The following is a 15985-nucleotide window of genomic DNA, read 5'->3' as shown; positions in this document are numbered from 1 at the left end:
TGCATACAAAGAGAGAAGCGCTCTACCAGGAACGAACAACAGCTCAGTGGCTTGTTCTATGGCGATTTACCACCCGGAAGCAGCCTCTTTTAGACCAGTGTGCTTTTCACAGAAGAAAACTTTCCTGAAGTATATCAGTCTGATCCCGCCAAGTAAGGTCAGTCCAGCCCCGAAATACCAGGCAATTCTCCTCTGAACAAGGAACATGACAACCCCAGACGATCGTTTCGGCCTCCTATGGGCCTCGTCAGTGAGGTGCAGCCACATTCCTCTAAGCACACTGAGCAAGGAGTCCACGTCTGGTTTCCCCCATCACCCATAGGGAGACTTCCCCAGGGTCATAATAATTTGCATACAAAGAGAGAAGCGCTCTACCAGGAACGAACAACAGCTCAGTGGCTTGTTCTATGGCGATTTACCACCCAGAAGCAGCCTCTTTTAGACCAGTGTGCTTTTCACAGAAGAAAACTTTCCTGAAGTATATCAGTCTGATCCCGCCAAGTAAGGTCAGTCCAGCCCCGAAATACCAGGCAATTCTCCTCTGAACAAGGAACATGACAACCCCAGACGATCGTTTCGGCCTCCTATGGGCCTCGTCAGTGAGGTGCAGCCACATTCCTCTAAGCACACTGAGCAAGGAGTCCACGTCTGGTTTCCCCCATCACCCATAGGGAGACTTCCCCAGGGTCATAATAATTTGCATACAAAGAGAGAAGCGCTCTACCAGGAACGAACAACAGCTCAGTGGCTTGTTCTATGGCGATTTACCACCCGGAAGCAGCCTCTTTTAGACCAGTGTGCTTTTCACAGAAGAAAACTTTCCTGAAGTATATCAGTCTGATCCCGCCAAGTACGGTCAGTCCAGCCCCGAAATACCAGGCAATTCTCCTCTGAACAAGGAACATGACAACCCCAGACGATCGTTTCGGCCTCCTATGGGCCTCGTCAGTGAGGTGCAGCCACATTCCTCTAAGCACACTGAGCAAGGAGTCCACGTCTGGTTTCCCCCATCACCCATAGGGAGACTTCCCCAGGGTCATAATAATTTGCATACAAAGAGAGAAGCGCTCTCCCAGGAACGAACAACAGCTCAGTGGCTTGTTCTATGGCGATTTACCACCCGGAAGCAGCCTCTTTTAGACCAGTGTGCTTTTCACAGAAGAAAACTTTCCTGAAGTATATCAGTCTGATCCCGCCAAGTAAGGTCAGTCCAGCCCCGAAATACCAGGCAATTCTCCTCTGAACAAGGAACATGACAACCCCAGACGATCGTTTCGGCCTCCTATGGGCCTCGTCAGTGAGGTGCAGCCACATTCCTCTAAGCACACTGAGCAAGGAGTCCACGTCTGGTTTCCCCAGGGTCATAATAATTTGCATACAAAGAGAGAAGCGCTCTACCAGGAACGAACAACAGCTCAGTGGCACCTCACTGACGAGGCCCATAGAAGGCCGAAACGATCGTCTGGGGTTGTCATGTTCCTTGTTCAGAGGAGAATTGCCTGGTATTTCGGGGCTGGACTGACCGTACTTGGCGGGATCAGACTGATATACTTCAGGAAAGTTTTCTTCTGTGAAAAGCACACTGGTCTAAAAGAAGCTGCTTCCGGGTGGTAAATCGCCATAGAACAAGCCACTGAGCTGTTGTTCGTTCCTGGTAGAGCGCTTCTCTCTTTGTATGCAAATTATTATGACCCTGGGGAAGTCTCCCTATGGGTGATGGGGGAAACCAGACGTGGACTCCTTGCCCAGTGTGCTTAGAGGAATGTGGCTGCACCTCACTGACGAGGCCCATAGAAGGCCGAAACGATCGTCTGGGGTTGTCATGTTCCTTGTTCAGAGGAGAATTGCCTGGTATTTCGGGGCTGGACTGACCGTACTTGGCGGGATCAGACTGATATACTTCAGGAAAGTTTTCTTCTGTGAAAAGCACACTGGTCTAAAAGAGGCTGCTTCCGGGTGGTAAATCGCCATAGAACAAGCCACTGAGCTGTTGTTCGTTCCTGGTAGAGCGCTTCTCTCTTTGTATGCAAATTATTATGACCCTGGGGAAGTCTCCCTATGGGTGATGGGGGAAACCAGACGTGGACTCCTTGCCCAGTGTGCTTAGAGGAATGTGGCTGCACCTCACTGACGAGGCCCATAGAAGGCCGAAACGATCGTCTGGGGTTGTCATGTTCCTTGTTCAGAGGAGAATTGCCTGGTATTTCGGGGCTGGACTGACCTTACTTGGCGGGATCAGACTGATATACTTCAGGAAAGTTTTCTTCTGTGAAAAGCACACTGGTCTAAAAGAGGCTGCTTCCGGGTGGTAAATCGCCATAGAACAAGCCACTGAGCTGTTGTTCGTTCCTGGTAGAGCGCTTCTCTCTTTGTATGCAAATTATTATGACCCTGGGGAAGTCTCCCTATGGGTGATGGGGGAAACCAGACGTGGACTCCTTGCCCAGTGTGCTTAGAGGAATGTGGCTGCACCTCACTGACGAGGCCCATAGAAGGCCGAAACGATCGTCTGGGGTTGTCATGTTCCTTGTTCAGAGGAGAATTGCCTGGTATTTCGGGGCTGGACTGACCGTACTTGGCGGGATCAGACTGATATACTTCAGGAAAGTTTTCTTCTGTGAAAAGCACACTGGTCTAAAAGAGGCTGCTTCCGGGTGGTAAATCGCCATAGAACAAGCCACTGAGCTGTTGTTCGTTCCTGGTAGAGCGCTTCTCTCTTTGTATGCAAATTATTATGACCCTGGGGAAGTCTCCCTATGGGTGATGGGGGAAACCAGACGTGGACTCCTTGCCCAGTGTGCTTAGAGGAATGTGGCTGCACCTCACTGACGAGGCCCATAGAAGGCCGAAACGATCGTCTGGGGTTGTCATGTTCCTTGTTCAGAGGAGAATTGCCTGGTATTTCGGGGCTGGACTGACCGTACTTGGCGGGATCAGACTGATATACTTCAGGAAAGTTTTCTTCTGTGAAAAGCACACTGGTCTAAAAGAGGCTGCTTCCGGGTGGTAAATCGCCATAGAACAAGCCACTGAGCTGTTGTTCGTTCCTGGTAGAGCGCTTCTCTCTTTGTATGCAAATTATTATGACCCTGGGGAAGTCTCCCTATGGGTGATGGGGGAAACCAGACATGGACTCCTTGCCCAGTGTGCTTAGAGGAATGTGGCTGCACCTCACTGACGAGGCCCATAGAAGGCCGATACGATCGTCTGGGGTTGTCATGTTCCTTGTTCAGAGGAGAATTGCCTGGTATTTCGGGGCTGGACTGACCGTACTTGGCGGGATCAGACTGATATACTTCAGGAAAGTTTTCTTCTGTGAAAAGCACACTGGTCTAAAAGAGGCTGCTTCCGGGTGGTAAATCGCCATAGAACAAGCCACTGAGCTGTTGTTCGTTCCTGGTAGAGCGCTTCTCTCTTTGTATGCAAATTATTATGACCCTGGGGAAGTCTCCCAATGGGTGATGGGGGAAACCAGACGTGGACTCCTTGCCCAGTGTGCTTAGAGGAATGTGGCTGCACCTCACTGACGAGGCCCATAGAAGGCCGAAACGATCGTCTGGGGTTGTCATGTTCCTTGTTCAGAGGAGAATTGCCTGGTATTTCGGGGCTGGACTGACCGTACTTGGCGGGATCAGACTGATATACTTCAGGAAAGTTTTCTTCTGTGAAAAGCACACTGGTCTAAAAGAGGCTGCTTCCGGGTGGTAAATCGCCATAGAACAAGCCACTGAGCTGTTGTTCGTTCCTGGTAGAGCGCTTCTCTCTTTGTATGCAAAATATATTATATTTTGTGTGCTTATTTCTCTAAATAAAATGAGCATTAAAGTCAAATAAACTTTCATGGTACAGAAAGAGCATGCAATTTTAATATATGTATTTCTTTAATACATTTTTACTTTGTGCTCTTCAAATCCATTGCTGAAAAGCATACATAGGTAGCCTCAGGAGCATACATATACCTCTTATCTTTCATCATTTTTATTTTTTAATATTAGGAATTGCATTTTCTTTTGCTGCACTTTTAAGAAGTATTTAGATATTTGCTGCATTAAGTTGTGCTTTGCCTTTAAGGCACAGTTCTAATCAGCCATTAATTGCAGTTGCTTATTTATATATTGGGACCGAATTATCAAGCTCCGAATAGAGCTTGATGCCCCCGTTTCTGCCCGGAAACAGCAGTTATCAAGCAGCGGTCTAAAGATCGCTGCTCCATAACTTGTCCGTCTGCTCTAAGGGTGTGGACATCAATCTGCCCGATCCTATATGATCGGACTGATTGACACCCCCTGCTAGAGGCGATTTGCTGCGAATCTGCAGGGGGCCGCATTGCTCGAGCAGTTCAGAAGAACTGATTGTGCAATGATAAATGTTGACAGCGTATGCTGTCGGCATTTATCGGTGTGCGGCAGTCATGATACACTACATCATATCATGTTCACTCGCACTTTCTTAAATCGGCCCCATGGTGTAGCACGTGGTCGCTTGCGTATTGAGCTTTTGTTCTGAGTTTTGTACTAGGTTCTATGAGTTGGTCACTGAGCTGCTCTGATAGGTTAGATATTTCACTTCTAACTTCTGACTACTATGCTTTAGATTTGCCTTTGATCTCTTATAGATTTAAAGAGACACTCAAGTCAAACTTAAACTTTCATGATTCAGATAGAACATGCAATTTTATACAACTTTCCAATTTACTTCCATTAACAAAATGAACACTATCTTTTTATATTTACACTTTTTGAGTCACCAGCTCCTACTGAGCATGTGCAAGAATTCATAGAATATACGTATATGCATTTGTGATTGGCTGATGGCTGTCACATGATGCAGTGGGAATGAAAATAGACCTAACTTTAAAATTTGCCAGAAAAAAACAATGTACTGCTCATTTGAAGTTTTGCATTGTCTTTTTATCATACATTTGTTGATTGTGCAAAACTACTGTATTTACAGGTCCTTTCAGTTGTTAAGAATCTGCCTTACTGTTAAATTCTTGCTTATTTGCTGTTGTGTATGTGCTATTGTATAAATATTTGTTTGTTTATACCCTTACCTGTATATTTAGATATCCTGTTCCCCTGATTTGATTCCTGTATTTGGCCTATGTTTGCAATTGTGTCAACTCTAGATTACATGTGGTGCGCTACTTATCGCTTTTGTTCATGCGCAAACACTGCTGGAATTAAGTAAGCAAGTTAGTGTGGTTATAGAAAGGAACATGTTTGCATACAAGTGAAACCCGAAGCTTGCTAACTTCAGGAATTCAGATATAGTGACAGCACTAACATCTTCTCCCCATATTCATTAATGGAGAGCGTTTAAAAAAAAAAAAAAAAAAAACCAAAAACTAACACTTATCGCTCACGCGCTAACCTGACCAAGTAAGACAAAGTGTCCTTAACCTGACACAAGTTATGAATATTTAACATTCCAATGTTCTTCATATATTATTATTATTATTATCAGGTATTTGTAGAGTGCCAACAGATTCCGCAGCGAAAGAATGTTCTTTTTATATCTAAATATATATTTCTATAAATATATATATATATATGATTATTTTTTTGGAAAATATATATCTATACCTACACACACACATATATAAATATATATATATATATATATATATATATATATATACAGCATATATGAATACAGTATATATATATTCAGCATATATGAATACAGTATATATATATATATATATATATATATATATATATATATATATATTCCAAAAAGGTGTTGTACTCCTAGTATCAAAATTAGCAACTACCAGGGTGCAAATGTATAATTCTCCAAATGGTTCCTGGTGGTCAGAATGTCTTTTTTGTCATATCCTCTTTTGGCTAATTTGTCACACATCTGATCTAATTATAAGTTGAGTAGTTCAGGTTCAGAATTATTACGAACAACCCACGTCTTTTAGAGATAGAATGGCCAACCATAGATGCTCGATAAGAGAGGCACTAAAAAGTGGCAAATCTGATCTCCCAGTGGCACGACATTTTGCAACTCACAAACACAATCTGTCCAGTTTACAAAGCATAATCATTGATCACATCCCCCCGCAAAGAAAAGGAGGGGATCGTGCAAAATTGTTATTGCAATTGGAGTCAAGATGGATATATATGTTGGACACAGTATCTCCCAAAGGTCTAAATATTAAACTGAACATTGGCCCATTTCTGGGTTGAATAAGAGTGGCTATGTCTATACCGTGATAGGACTCTAGTCTCCTGTTTTTGATGTTGTGTGCCATCATCATCATATCATACCTAATGTGACTACAGTCTCTTTTTATATGTTATCCCTGATACCATCTGGTTGGGACTCTAGTTTCAAGCCATATATATAAAAATTATTTTTCGACACCTGTTTTCTACCAGCTGCCTCAAATATTATATGAATCTTTATCAACATGAAGAGGAGTGTCATATCTAGGTGAATGATTTCTGATATTGGGTGTCATCCACTATATGTGGGGCATAACGATGGAGCAAGTTCTCCTAGAGGCACATATAGTGCTTATGACCATGCGTTGGACTCCCTATTCAGCACTTTGTGAAATATGTTGTCACATAAATACCTTTGGATGTTGCCTGGTTAAAGGGCTGAACACTGCTACATCTATATTTGATTACAATGTGTGATGAATTGCTACAGCTTAATATGCTTACGCTTATGTTATGGAATCATCCGCCAATTGTGGAACATCATACTGTATAGATTTGCTTAACACGCAACAGTGTTGCAAAAATTTTCATGTGCCGATATCTGTCTTTCATCTTTAAGCATACAGTTCACACACGCCCCCAGTTCACACACGCCCCCCACGTCACTACAACAGCGTATCAGCTGATATGCAGATTAGCCATGCGGTCTACAGAGGCGGTTACTAATACTGACCACTGGTTGATCTCATGGGACGTGCTATACAACGAGACGTGCACGTAGGCAAGCTTTTCAGGTGTTTGACATTTGATTATTACACAGGATATATAGGAGCTGTAGTCAGACAGACTTTTATACTTTTCGTTGTGGGACAATACTCTTAGGATGGACTGACCTTGGGACTATCTCTACTTTGGGAAACATTTGATAAAGGTGTCAGTACAGCACCGAAACATCATGCAATCTCCCTTTGTATTTTGAAGGGTATATTTAAAGTTAATTTTTATTTTTCTAAACACCTGTGAGAGCTGCCTTTTTTGAACTATATATATATATATATACTGTATATATATATATATATATATATATATATATATATATATATATTTATATAAACAAATATTTAAAAATAAAAAGAACATTTTATTCTACGTGAAAAACATTGGAATATAAATTATTTACAATAAAACACAATACAAACATTAAAATAGAATACAAATTATTTTCATGTTAAAGTACTGAGGTGGAAAGGGCTCAAAATTATATATATTGTGACAGAGAACACGGAATTGTGAGTGACCCGGTTTATATTTCTATGTCAGTAAGAGCTCACTTTCGCTTAGATTGCGCGTTTTGCGCTATAGAGGGTGCAAAACGAACTTAACAAAAAGTTGTATTATTTTACCCTCCATAGTGCTGCCATTACAAGTTTCTGAAAAGCTGACTTGTACGTGAGATATGGTTACGATAAGCTCCATACCGCACAAAAGCTTTGACGTGCTCGTGCACGCTTTCCCCATAGACATCAATGGGGAGAGAGTGTTAGTAAAAAAAACTAACACCTGCGATCGTAGAATGAAAAGCTCTGTAACGCAACCCCATTGATGTCTATGGGGAAAAAAAGTTACGTTTAAACCTAACACCCTAACATATACCCCAAGTCTAAACACCCCTAATCTGCTGCCCCCGACATCGCCAACACCGAAATAAAGTTATTAACCCCTAATCTGCCGCTCCCGTCATCGCCGCCACTAATAAAAGTTATTAACCCCTATTCCGCCACTCCCGGACATTGCCGCCACTATATTAAAGTTATTAACCCTTATTCCCCCGCACCCCAACAACGCCAACACTGTAATAAAGCTATTAACCCCTATTCCGCCACTCCCCGACATTGTTGCCACTAAATAAAATTATTAACCCCTAAACCTCTGGCCTCCCACATCACTACCACTAAATAAGCCTATTAACCCCTAAACCGCCAGCCCCCCCACATCGCAAAAAAACTAAATTAAACTATTAACCCCTAAACCTAACAACCCCCTAAGTTTTAACTACAATTAAACTAACAGTTACATAACTATTTATACTAAACTATTATATTAAAATTAAAATAAATACCAATTAAAAATACTAAATTACACATTAAAAAAAACCTAACATTATTTAAAAAAATGAAAAAGTACTAAATTACGAAAAATAACAAACACTAAATTATGAAAAATAACAAACCAAAGAGGATGAGAGCTACTGAAATTCTATTGGCTGATTTGAATAGCCAATAGAATTTCATTAGCTCTCATCCTATTGGCTAATTTGAACAGCCAATAGGATTTCAGTAGCTCTCATCCTACTGGCTGATTTGAATTTCAAGAATCAAATCAGCCAATAGGAATGCAAGGGACGCCATTTTGAAAAGGCTCCCTTGCATTAAAGATTCAGTGTACGACGGTGAAGGTATGAAGAGGACGCTCCACACCAGATGTTTTCATGGATGGACCCTCTCCACACCGCCGGGATGAAGATAGAAGACACTGCCTGGTTGAAGATAGAAGACGCCGCCTGGATGGATGAAGACCTTGCCGCCTGGATGAAGACTTCTTACTGCCTGGATGTCCGGACTTCAGAAACTGTGAGTGGATCTTCGGGGGTTAGTGTGTTTTTTTAACTTTTTTTGTGTGTTTTTTTAGATTAGGGTTTGGGCTTTATGTAACAGAGTTGAATTCCCTTTTCAGGGCAATGTAAAAGAGTTCAATGCCCTTTTAAGGGTAATGCCCATACAAGTGCCCTTTTCAGGGCAATGGGTAGCTTAGGTTTTTGCTAGTTAGGTTTTTTATTTTGGGGGTTTGGTTGGGTGGTGGGTTTTACTGTTGGGGGCTCTTTGTATTTTTTTTCAGGTAAAAGAGATGATTTTTTAAGGCAATGCCCTACAAAAGGCCCCTTTTAAGAGCTATTGGTAGTTTATTGTAGGCTAGGGGTTGTTTTTATTTTGGGGGGGGGCTTTTTTATTTTTATAGGGCTATTAGATTAGGTGTATTAGTTTTTATTTTTGATAATTCCATTTGTTATTTTTCATAATTTAGCGCTTGTTATTTTTCGTAATTTAGTATTTTTTATTTTTTGTAATTTTAGACTTACATTTTTTTAGTAGTCTTAGGTTTTTTTAATGTGCAATTTAGTTTATTTAATTGGTAGTTATTTAAACTTTAGTATAATAGTTATGTTAGGTTAATTGTTAGTTTAAACTTAGGTTTTTAATTTCCCTGGTAAGCTTTTATGTATTTTAAGATAGGAATATTGTAATTTTAATATAAAGTTAGGGGGTTGTTAGGTTTGAGGGTTTATAGTTTAATTTATTTTTTTGCGATGTGGGGGGATGGTGGTTTAGGGGTTAATAGGTTTATTTAATGGCGGTGAAGTGGGAGGCCAGAGGTTTAGGGGTTAATAACTTTTAACTTTATGTGGAGGCGATGTCGGAGAGTGGCAAAATAGGGGTTAATAGCTTTATTAAAGGGGCGGCAGTGTTGGGGAGTGGTGAAATAGGGATTATTAACTTTATTCATGTTTGGAATATGTAGCTGGTGCTCCAAAAATAGAGCAAGATGTAATATGGGGATGAACTAAATGAATATTGATTGGGCAAAGATATATTATGCTAATACATTGGGGCCCATTTATCAAGCTCCGAACAGAGCTTGTGGGCCTGAATCTGAAGACTCGCCAGAAACAGCAGTTATGAAGCTGCTCCATAACCCTATCCGCCTTCTCTGAGTAAGCGGACAGGAATCACCGGAAATCAACCCGATCGAGTATGATCGGGTTGATTGATGCCCCCTGCTGGCGGCTGATTGGCCGGGAGTCTGCAGGGGGTGGCGTTGCAGCAGCAGCTCTTGTGAGCTGCTGGTGCAATGCTGAATACAGAGAGCATATTGCTCTCCGCATTCAACAAGGTCTTGCGGACCTGATCTATCCTGTCGGATCAGGTCCGCAAGACCTTTGATAAAGAGGCCCCATTGTATTAAAACACATATGAAAATACGATAATAGGGTATAAACATAATCTTTAATATAATTGAGTTTGTAATGTCCGTCGGCAGTTGCGCACGCATCCTCAATGGAATGTTGGCAGCGCGAGGCAGCCAACAGAATGTTGGCTGCACGCACAGCCAAAAGAATTCACCTGGATGCAGCAAAGGTGGATTCTTTCACCACCCTGCCATTTTCTGAATCCACCGGGATACAGCGAAAGCAAACGGAGCATCACAAAAAAAAAAACACTGCCCGTACTAAGTATAACAAAAAAAAAAAACGAACCTCCCACACGAAGTATTAACACCTACACCGCAAACCCACACATTGCAAAATAATAAAGTAATTAACCCCTTAATCCCTTAACCGTCAACCACCCACATTGCAATAAACCTAATAACCCTATTAACCCCTAAACCGCAAACCCCCCACATCGCAATAAACCTAATTACCCTAATAACCCCTAAACCGCAAAATCCCCACATCGCAATAAACATAATTAACCTATTAACCCCTAAACTGCAAAACCCACACACCGCAAACAACCTAATTACCCTATTAACCCCTAAACCGCAAAACCCCCACTTCGCAACAAACATAATTAACCTATTAACCCCTAAACCACAAAGCCCACACAATGCAAAAATCCTAATTACCCTATTAACCCCTAAACCCCCACATGACAATAAACTTAATTACCCTATTAACCCCTAAACCGCAAAACCCACACATCGCAATAAATCTATTTACCCTATTAACCAATAAACAGCAAAACTCCCACATCGCAATAAACCTAATAAACCTCCAAAACCCACAACACAAATAACTAATTAAATTACTAAGACCCCTAACCTTACACCCCCTAAATTAACACAAATTAACTAAACTAAAAAATACTAAAGTTACAAAAAAATAAAGCTAAGATTACAAAAAATAAAAAAGGCTAACATTACAGAAAATAGAAAAAAACAAATTACCAAAGTTTACAAAATTAAACCTAATCCCTATGAAAATAAAAAAGCCCCCCCAAAATAAAAACACCCCCTAATCTAAGAATAAACTGCCAGTAGCCCTTAAAGTTTTTTTTTTTTTTGCAGGGCATTACCCCAAGATAAACAACTCTTTTACAGAAAAAAGTCTAAGTCCCCTTAACAGTAAACCCCCCAACCACCAAACCCCCCAAAATAAAAGAACCTAACACTAAAAAACCTAAACTACCATTGCCCTGAAAAGGGCATTTGTTTGGGCATTGCGCTTAAAAGGGCATTTAGCTCTTTTACTGCCCATCCCTAATCTAAATAAAACAACCCCCACAAAAAAAAAACTTAAAAAAAACCTAAGTCTAACCCCCAGGTTGGTATTTACCATTTCTTAAGTCTGGCGGAGAAGGTCCTGTTCCAGGCGGTGAAGTCTTCTTCCAAGCGGCAACCTCTTCTTTCTTCCAGGAACATCCGGCGCAGAGCGGGGCTGAAGACCAATGACCGCGGAGGGGGGAGAGAGAGAGCAAAAGAGAGGGGGGAGAGAGAGAGCAAAAGAGAGGGGGGAGAGCGAGAAAAAGAGAGGGGGGAGAGAGAGCAAAAGGGGTGGTGAAAGAATCCACCTGGATGGATTCTTTCACCACCCTGCTTTTTTCGGAATCCACCTGGATGGCATTGTGGTGAAAGAATCTACCTATATATATATACAGTATCTCACAAAAGTGAGTAAACCCCTCACATTTTTGTAAATAATTTATTATATCTTTTCATGTGACAACACTGCAGAAATGACACTTTGCTACAATGTAAAGTAGTGAGTGTACAGCCTGTATAAAAGTGTAAATTTGCTGTCCCCTCAAAATAACTCAACACACAGCCATTAATGTCTAAACCGTTGGCAACAAAAGTTAGTACACCCCTAAGTGGAAATGTCCAAATTGGGCCCAATTAGCCATTTTCCCTCCCCAGTGTCATGTGACTCGTTAGTGTTACAAGGTCTCAGGTGTGAATGAGGAGCAGGTGTGTTAAATTTGGTGTTATCGCTCTCACACTCTCTCATACTGGTCACTGGAAGTTCAACATGGCACCTCATGGCAAATAACTCTGAGGATCTGAAAAAAAGAATTGTTGCTCTACATAAAGATGCCATAGGCTATAAGAAGAATGCCAAGACCCTGAAACTGAGCTGCAGCATGGTGGGCAAGACCATACATTGGTTTCACAGGACAGGTTCCACTCAGAACAGGCCTTGCCATGGTCGACCAAAGAAATTGAGTGCATGTGCTCAGCGTCATATCCATAGGTTGTCTTTAGGAAATAGACATATGAGTGGTGTCTGTATTGCTGCAGAGGTTGAGTGGTGCCAGCATTGCTGCAGAGGTTGAAGGGGTGGGGGGTCAGCCTGTCAGTGCTCAGACCATACGCCACACACTGCATCAAATTGGTCTGCATGGCTGTCATCCCAGAAGGAAGCCTCTTCTAAAGATGATGCACAAGAAAGCCTGCAAACAGTTTGCTGAAGATAAGCAGACTAAGGACATGGATTACTGGAACCATGTCCTGTGATCCGATGAGACCAAGATAAACTTATTTGGTTCAGATGGTGTCAAGCGTGTGTGTCGGCAACCAGGTAAGGAGTACAAAAACAAGTATGTCTTGCCTACAGTCAAGCATAGTGGTGGAAGTGTCATGGTCTTTGTCTGCATGAGTGCTGCCGGCACTGGGGAGCTACAGTTCATTGAGGAAATCATGAATGCCAACATGTACTGTGACATACTGAAGCAGAGCATGATCCCCTCCCTTCGGAGACTGGGTCGCAGGGCAGTTTTCCAACATGATAACAACCCCAAACACCTCCAAGATGACCCCTGCCTTGCTAAAGAAGCTGAGGGTAAAGGTGATGGACTGGCCAAGCATGTCTCCAGCCCTAAACCATATTGAGCATCTCTGGGGCATCCTCAAACAGAAGGTGGGGGAGCGCAAGGTCTCTAGCATCCACCAGCTCTATGATGTTGTCATGGAGGAGTGGAAGAGGACTCTAGTGGCAACCTGTGAAGGTCTGATGAACTCAATGCCCAAGAGGGTTAAGGCAGTGCTGGAAAATAATGGTGACAACACAAAATATTGACACTTTGGACCCAATTTGGACATTTCCACTTAGGGGTGTACTCACTTTTGTTGCCAACGGTTTAGACATTAATGGCTGTGTGTTGAGTTATTTTGAGTGGACCGCAAATTTACACTGTTATACAGGCTGTACAGTCACTACTTTACTATGTGATAATGTATACAAAAAGTGTATATGATACCTAATATATAAGGTGTGCACTAAATGAGATAGTATAAAATTTAATAATTTATGATAATTGTTATACTATATAAAGGATTAAAAGAGACCTAAAGCTCTGTTAAAAATGTAAACATTTTAATATGCAGGTGAGTAAATTCATATAAACATTAAAAACATTAAAAACACTAAACCTTGCAAGGTATTAACTAACAACTAAAATGGCATTGAGTTAGATGCAATATGTCAGGAACAAATTGTTTTGGAACAATATGTGCAAACAATTAAAATAACAACAATATCTAAAAAAATCTATAGGATTAGAAGTGCATATCTTGATAGAAGTACAATGCAAGTTTAAAATAATGTCTCTTAGAACGGTGCTTAAGTAAGTGTAAACAGTAGCTTAATAGACCATGAGCCCAAACAATCCTTTTGGGGGGAAGAGCAGTTATATCTTTCAACAAATGCTAATAAAAGAACAAGGCTAAAAAAGTGTTGATTTTGCAGGTTAGGTGGAGAACATAGATCGTGTAATTCACTCCAGAGTGTGTTATAGGAGGAAAGTGTAACAGCTGAGTCAGCTCACAATCCAAATCTTGGGATTGGTGGGTAACTATAAGCGATAATTTCAACAGACAGCGTCTGTAATTGAGTGCTGCAATTCCAACAGACAGCGTCTGTGTGTGTTTTGATATTCCAGAAAGACAGCGTCTGATTGGTAGTTTCCCACAGGTGATGAAGCAATGCAGAGGCTGTAGTGACTTCCTACAGACAGCGTCTGTGTAAAACAATGGATTTCCTGACAGACAGTGTCTGTTCTAAGTTCAAGCAAACTGCGAGATCCTGCCAATCACTAAGTCAAAAGTGATTTGCGCTGAGGACTCCTAAATGCAGTGTTGTTTAAAAGTTTCAAACAAATGTCAAAGTAACACTGAACTCTCTACCGGTTTCGGCCCAGGTGGTCTTTATCCTTCCATACTTGCATACTATCTCATTTAGTGCACACATTATATATTAGGTATCATATACATTTTTTATACATTATCACATATTTTATTTTCTCAATTTGCTATAAATTTAGCGCTCACCTTATTGTCTGTTTTCATTATTATTATTTACATCTTGAGGAAGGTTGTAATTTTTAGGTGTAGCTTATATTGAGTCTTAGAAGTGTTTCTCTCATATTGTTTTTTTTTTAGTTACTACTTTACATTGTAGCAAAGTATCATTTCTTCAGTGTTGTCACATGAAAAGATATAATAAAATATATACAAAAATGTTAGAGGTGTACTCACTTTTGTGAGATACTGTATATATTAATATATACATACATGTACACACACAGATACACATATTTTTATATATATATATATATATATATATATATATATATATATATATATATATACAGTGGGGCAAAAAAGTATTTAGTCAGCCACCAATTGTGCAAGTTCTCCCACTTAAGAAGATGAGAGAGGCCTGTAATTTTCATCATAGGTATACCTCAAATATGAGAGACAAAATGTGGAAACAAATCCAAACAATCACATTGTCTGATTTGGAAAGAATTTATTTGCAAATTATGGTGGAAAATAAGTATTTGGTCAATATCAAAAGTTCATCTCAATACTTTGTTATATATCCTTTGTTGGCAATGACAGACGTCAAACTTTTTCTGTAAGTCTTCACAAGGTTGTCACACACTGTTGCTGGTATGTTGGCCCATTCCTGCATGCAGATCTCCTCTAGAGCAGTGATGTTTTAGGGCTGTCATTGGGCAACACAGACTTTCAACTCCCTCCAAAGGTTTTCTATGGGGTTGAGAGCTGGAGACTGGCTAGGCCACTCCAGGACCTTGAAATGCTTATTACGAAGCCACTCCTTCATTGCTATCATTGTCATGCTGAAAGACCCAGCCACGTTTCATCTTCAATGCCTTTGCTGATGGAAGGAAGTTTGCACTCAAAATCTCACGATACATGGCCCCATTCATTGTTTCATGTACATGGATCAGTCGTCCTGTTCCCTTTGCAGAAAAACAGCCCCAAAGCATGATGTTGCCACCCCCATGCTTCACAGTAGGTATGGTGTTCTGTCTCCTCCAAACACGACAAGTTGTGTTTCTACCAAACAGTTCTACTTTGGTTTCATCTGACCATATGACATTCTCCCAATCCGCATCTGGATCATCCAAATGCTCTCTAGCATACTTCAGATGGGCCCGGACATGTACTGGCTTAAGCAGGGGGACACATCTGGCACTGCAGGATCTGAGTCCCTGGCGGCGTAGTGTGTTACTGATGGTAGCCTTTGTTACGTTGGTCCCAGCTCTCTGCAGGTCATTCACTAGGTCCCCCTGTGTGATTCTGGGATGTTTGCTCACCGTTCTTGTGATCATTTTGACCCCACGGGGTGAGATCTTGCGTGGAGCCCCAGATCGAGGGAGATTATCAGTGGTCTTCTATGTTTTCCATTTTCTAATTATTGCTCCCACAGTTGATTTCTTCACACCAAG

This window comes from Bombina bombina, chromosome 1, assembly GCF_027579735.1.
Source record: "Bombina bombina isolate aBomBom1 chromosome 1, aBomBom1.pri, whole genome shotgun sequence".
Taxonomy (NCBI): domain Eukaryota; kingdom Metazoa; phylum Chordata; class Amphibia; order Anura; family Bombinatoridae; genus Bombina; species Bombina bombina.
Note: the sequence above shows the minus strand (reverse complement) of the source record.